Here is a 6773-nt window from a genome sequence, read left to right on the forward strand (position 1 = left end):
CAGTCATTCACATATAACAGCTTTTCACTCTGTAACTGCCACATCTCTTTCTTCAAGGTCTAGCTGAAGTAGTAAGGAAATGATATGATGCAAAGGTAGCAGAGAAAGTAATGAAGGGGAGTGAAAGGGATGCAGGAATTTGCCGGGGCTGGCAGCCAATTCTACTCACTCTGTGATGGGTTAGCTGTGGCCAGACCAGGCCAGAGTTGGTTGCCAGTTACTAGATAGCAGAGACAGGGAAGTACCAACCTTCCTGAATTCTACATTTCATGCCTTGAATGAGTCAGGACCCCTACTCTAGAGTTTTTACATATTTACCTGATGATCAGCCTTAAGGGAAGTGTGAGTCAAACATCCTATGGAAGCTGTATTGTTGTCGTCCTGGCCCTGTTTATGGGAGGACTTAAATAATACATCCTGCAATCCTGGGTCCAAATCAGTCTTATATCCAGGCAATTTCCCAGGTCTTGGAGAGCAGTGGACTTAACAGCCACTTGATAGATGTTCATTATTATGCAGGCCCCTTGTTATTAAGTATTCATTTACTTCTTGATTCTATGCCAAGAATAAATGCACTTTATGAAGCATTCCAACTTGGGCATCTCAAGTGGGGAGCCAACTCCATTATGCCAAGATCATATGACTAGTACCCATTGAAATGCAGAACATTCAAAAGGAGGCAGGGTCTCAGAACTCATTTTAATTGGGTAGATCCATGAAACCATCTACCCTTACACAATGAGTGGCCTTGCTGTGTAGCAAGCAGGAGAGTTGAGGAATCCAAAGTCTTAGATTCTGCAGTAACCATAGTACTCAATACTTCTGCAGAACACTTGTAAACTGCTAGCTTGAGTTACAGATTTCTCTAGTGAATAAGCTGTGAATGATATGGGAGTGGTTAAACAAGAAAAGGTATTCAAGAAGAGGGCTAATTCATAATACTGAAAGCCTCAGACATCCATACACAAATGTGTAGTATATAGAGCATCAAGCAAGCTATTTGTCTTTCCTTTTAGAAGAGGACCAATGACATTATGGTGATGACTTAATTCATGTTAGAACTGGATTTAAGTGAAGCAGAGTTGCACAAAGTCATCAGCCTCTCTTTCAGAATAATCAGAGCCAGTGGCAGGAAAAGAGTCAAGATGACTGGTGATGGCCTGGGATACAGTGGATGACCTTGGCATCTTTGATGTCTGACCAAGTGCTCCATAGCACTTGCTTTAGCTACCTTCATAGCTATTGGAACAAACTGCTCTCATGTGCCCAAAGCTATTTGAGATTTTAATGAAAGGAGGTCATTTGACCTCATTGATATGATTTGGTAGAATGTGATTTATGACTAGACTCATAACTGCCATAGAATAGATAAAAGTGTTTGGGTATCCAGAAAACATACTTATGTGAGGCTATCCAAGAACTGGATTGGGGAAACCTGGCAACCCCTGAGTAGCAAAGATAAAGTTTTTTACTTTGGGGGAAACAGAGGAAGTAAATGAGAAGTTCTGGAAAGAGATCATGTCATATTGTGTCAAAGGGAAACTCCAACTATCTGGACATGTGCTGGTGTTCCCTCTCTGCTAAAAGTTAAAAATGAAATCTCTCCTTCCTCAAAATTCTGATATTTCCAAATTGGGAGGTCACCTGCCTTAATGAAAATTTTCATCCTTCAAAAAATGGAGGAAATGATGAATGGGATTAGAAATGATGGTAAGCTTGGCTTAAAGTGATTCTGGCATGTCAAAACTTGCAATACATACAGAGAGGAAAGTTGACCATAGTTTGAGGTGTACCTAAGATTTTTAGAGAGCAGATTTCAGAGAGCAGGAAAAAAATTTGGATTCTTTGACTTAAAATTCTATAGAGCAAGTTGACATAAAAGGTTTAAGATACTCTCTGGTACAAAACTCATGATACAAACACTTCTGGCAAGAAAGAAAATGGGAAGCTGTATAAAGAGATTGATGTGAATGCTTAGGGAATGCATTGAACAACTTAGCTAGAGGACACAATTGATGATTTAATATAAAAGAGTTTCATGGGGCCTAAGGATGATGCCAGGAATGCAAAAGCCCAGAATGAGCTGAGACTAGCCATGAATGAATGCGAATGATAACGGCAAGAGCTTTGGGAACTTTGCTGGGACAAGAAGAGGGATATGACCATTTTTTTTTAATAGTAGATAGGAGGAACATCATAAAGAGAAGGCAGAACTACTCAATTCTCAAAGCTTCTGTTTTCTCTAACAAAGAGAATGATTTCAGATGGGGAAGTAAGGAATGAAAGAATCAATAGGGAATTGAAACAAGTAAATGAAATGATAAGAATGCTCACATTTCTTCAGTGAGTTCAAGAGACCAGAACAAAATATATTGCACAGAGCTATATGTGATTGCTGAGCCACCGTTGTTGATCTTTGAGAAATCATACAAAATAGATTTCTGTGAGATGACAGACCAGCAAATATTGTCCTGATTTTCAAAGAGGGGAAGGATAACAAAAATATAAAGGGATTTTTTTTTGTGAGCCCTTAGAAAGGGAAATGATGATAACTAAGAGTTGGCATGAGTTCATCAAGAATAAATCATGCCAAATTAATCCCATTTCCTGTTTTGTTGACAGAGTTGCTAGGCCAGTTGATCAGGGAAATGCCACATATAAAGAATACCTGCATTTCAGTAAAGCATTAAGTAAATTTAGCATTCAGTAAAGCAAGTTTCTTATGAAATTCTCTTATGAAATGGAGATGTGGACCAAGAGAAAGTATAGTCAGGTAGGTTCAAAATTGGTTGAATAGCTAGACAAAAATAGCAGTGATTAATGGATTGTTGTCCACTAAGTGGAAGAACTCTTCTGAGGTGTTTCTTGGGCTTCTCATTGGCTCTGCTATTTTCAACATATTGATGGCTTGGATGAAGGTGTAAATGGCATGATGTTATATTTTATTATTTGCTATTATTTTATTATTTGCCATTACAGCTAATATGTTGGAGAGTAGAAATTACATTTCAAAAACACCTCAATAGATTAAAATGTTGTGCCAATTACAATAAAATGAAGTTTAATGAGAATAAAGATCTATGTTTGGGTTCAAAAAAGAACAACCGCCAAGGATAGGATGAGGGAATAATATGAAAAAAGTCTGGGGGATTTATAGTGAGTAGTAGGTTTGGTAAAGAGAAAACAATGTGACATGGCAGTCAAAAAAATTAATGACAATCTTAGGTTACATTAACAGAGACAATGTTCAGAACAAGGGAAGTGATAGCGTGTTATTATAGGTTATTATGCCACCAGGCTAACATGCAAGTGAAGCTTTATTCTTACATTCAGAGCTCCTCATTTTAAGAAGGGTCATTGGCAAATTCAAGCATGTCTAAAGGAGGACAACTAAGAATACAAGAATTTCAGAGTTGGGAGGGACCTTTAACCCACCAGGTACCTGGAAAAATCCTCTCTGCAGCATCTCATGTGAGTGGTAATATAGACTCCACCTCAAGATTTCCAGTTGAGAAGATTCCATTTAATTTGGGGGCAGTTCTATTAGAAAGTGTTTTTCTTTATCACTCTTCTAAGCCTAATCCTAACTGCCCCCCTCCCCCTCATTGGACTAGATTTATTATTTTTTCTTTGGAGTGGGGTGTTGGGGGGAAGGTTAGGATTTTGTTTGCAAGGTCAGTTGGGACATTACTGGGTTTTTTTTCCCTCACAAGTATCTATATTCCTTTTTTTTTTTTTAAAAAGCTTTATTAGTAGTTTAACTGCAGTCTTTTTGCATCTTTTCATTATTGAGGTAGGGGCGTTAATGCCTGGTAATTATGAATGTCCTCTTTTGGTCTCAAAGAAAAGCAGGGATTTATCTTAACCAGATTGAATTAAGAAAACTTTTTCTAGGTCCAGTAGTAATCATGAGGCCTTGATCTCTTTCCCCTTCACATCCCTTATCCCTACCACAAAAGAGGCTAGGGAGAGCAGGGGATCTTTTATAGGGCCTGGCCTAGTGACCTCAGAATTTCTGAGGCAGAGTTGTCTTCCAAGGAATCAAATCTCAGATCCCTTCTGGATCCATTATTCAGTCTGGTCCTGTGGAGAGAAAAGTGGGGTAGGAGTTTTCTGGGATAAAGAGGTTGATGTCCACATCTCTATGGCTTCTTCTGAATTTCAACAATCTTGGGTTTCAGAAGTTGCAAGCCCTGGGAATTCCTGAAGATGATAAGATCTCTGTGATGACAGAGCTTTGAGTCTGACAGGCTGCCAGAGACACAAGGTCCAATGCCATGACAGAGACACCATCAAGATCACTTCCACATTTGTTGCTAGGCCTGCGGCACTTCAATATCCACAGATCAGGCTAGGGAGCCAGAGCTTCAAGGCCTGAAGACAAGGGCAAGGGGCAGACAGCCATGGGCAGGTCAAGGTCCAGAAGCCTAAGAGGGCCCAAGGGCCTGCCCTCCTCCTGTGGCACCTTGAAGGCATCTTTATTATATCAGTTTTAAGTGTATCCACTTGGTTCTCTGAGGTCAAATAGAACTTGTCTAATCCATCTTTCATATGACTGCCCTTCAAATATTTGTATACTACAGCCAAGTTTCTCCTAAGTCCTTTCCAAGCTAAACATTCTCAATTCCTTCAAACAAATACTACATGGTGGTTTGGCCTTCAGTCTTCTCTTTGTCTTGGTTGCCTTTCTGGATGTGCTCCAGCTTGTCAACATCTTCTGTAAAATGTGGTACTCAGAAATTTTAAAAGGTGAGAGAGATGAAAGGATGGGAGGAAAACGTGGCTTCTTCAGAGCAAGTTATCTTTGTCCATTCCACTTCTAATGATCTATGGCTCAATGGTTCTGTATATGAAATTAAAGACATCAAAAGAACTGAGGTAACCACTTAATGAATCTGGTTGAATTAAAATAAACAAGTAAGAGAACATACTGAAAAAATAAATAAAATAAAATGTGGTGCCTAGAACTGATCACAATATGCCGGATTTGGTCTGATCAGATACAGTATGATTATCATCTCCCTCATTCTGGACATAAGGCAACTTAAGATTGTGTCAGCTTTTTTGATATAACACATTGACTTCAGTTGTGTTTATCATTTACTGAAACCTACAGATTTTTTCCCCACAAGAACTTATGTCTACCTGTGTTTCTTTCCCCATCTTTGTATTTTTACGTTCACTTTTTGAATTCCAGTATAAGATTTTATATGGCTCTATTAAATTTCATCTTATTACAATCTAGTTCTAGCCTGTCAAGATCTTTTTGGATCATGACCATCATCCAAGGTGTTAGTAATCTTTTCCATGCTCATTTTATCCAAAAGTTTGGTAAATATGTGTCCATCTTTTCATCTAAGTCATGAAAAAATGTTAAACAGCACAAGATTAGGGATAGGAACGAACCCTATCAAAGAAGGAAATAAGATGACCTCTTGATGAACCCTATTGGTCCTTCAGGATCAACACTCCCACTTTTAAATGTTTACAAATAATTCCCTTAATAACACATTCTAGATTTCCTCCCCTCCCCCATCCAGGAATTGAAGTGTATCTCACTGGTCTATGATTTGAAAATTCCAGCCTCCCTTTTTTGATAATTGACACATTTATCCTGGGATGCTGACTAGAGAACTCCCTCTATGTTGATACTGAAGGAGAAGGAGCTGGCCTTGGAGTTAGGAAGACTTCTGAAATATGCTGGTAATATGACTACGAACAAGTCACCTAATTTGTCAAGACCCTAGGAAGCACTATGATTATAGGTTGTTCTCTAGTTGCCAATCTATATTAATGGATAGTATTTCCATTGGGGGAGTTTCTTATAGTAGTACAACCTCAGGTGTAGAACAGTAACACCAACAACTATAATGCCTCAAAGTTTGAAAAGTGCTTTGTAGACATTATCTCATTTGAGTCACACAACAGCCAGAGGAAGCATATTTGATAGATATTGTTATCTTCATCTTTGTGTGTGAGGAAACAGACTGAAAGATGTTAAATAGCTTGCCCGTGGTCACATAGTAGGTATCCAAGGGGGAATTTGAAACCAGGTCTTTATGATTCCCAGTTCAACATCATGCCACACTCTTTGAGGCCAGTCATTTAGACATTTTCAAATCAATCTAACTGAACTATCATTTAGCCCACATCTCCCCATCATGTCCATGAGGATAGCATGAATGAATTGAGTTGAATGCTTTCCTGAAATTCTGTCTATGGCATTCTACTGATCCACATAACCCTTTCAAAGAAGAAAAGGAGATTAATTTGGCACGATCTCTTTTATTTAAATTTATTTTAAGTTTTCAACATTCATTTCTACAAAATTTTGAGTTCCAAATTTTCTCCCCATCTTTCCCCTCCACCCACCCTAAAACACCTTGCATTCTGATTGCCCCTTCCACCAATGTGCCCTCCCTATTAACTCCCCTCCCTTTCCTTATCCCCATCTTCTCAATTGTCCTGTAGGGCAAGATAAATTTCTGTACATCATTACCTGTATTATTTCCCAGTTGTATGCAAAAACAATTCTCAACATTTGTTCTTAAAACTTTGGGTTCCAACTTCTCTTCCTTCCTCCCTCCCCACCCATCCCCACTGAGAAAGCAAGCAATTCCATATAGGCTATATATGTGTAGTTTTTCAATGACTTCCATAATGTGTGTTTGTCCTTTGTTGCCGAAGAAGAACATGCCATCAGAGGAATGATGACATGACTTGCACTTGACTTTTTTTTGAGTGAAGAAGGGCTGTGCAGGTCACCAGTCTCT

The sequence above is a fragment of the Notamacropus eugenii genome, chromosome 1, assembly GCF_028372415.1.
Source record: "Notamacropus eugenii isolate mMacEug1 chromosome 1, mMacEug1.pri_v2, whole genome shotgun sequence".
NCBI lineage: Eukaryota > Metazoa > Chordata > Mammalia > Diprotodontia > Macropodidae > Notamacropus > Notamacropus eugenii.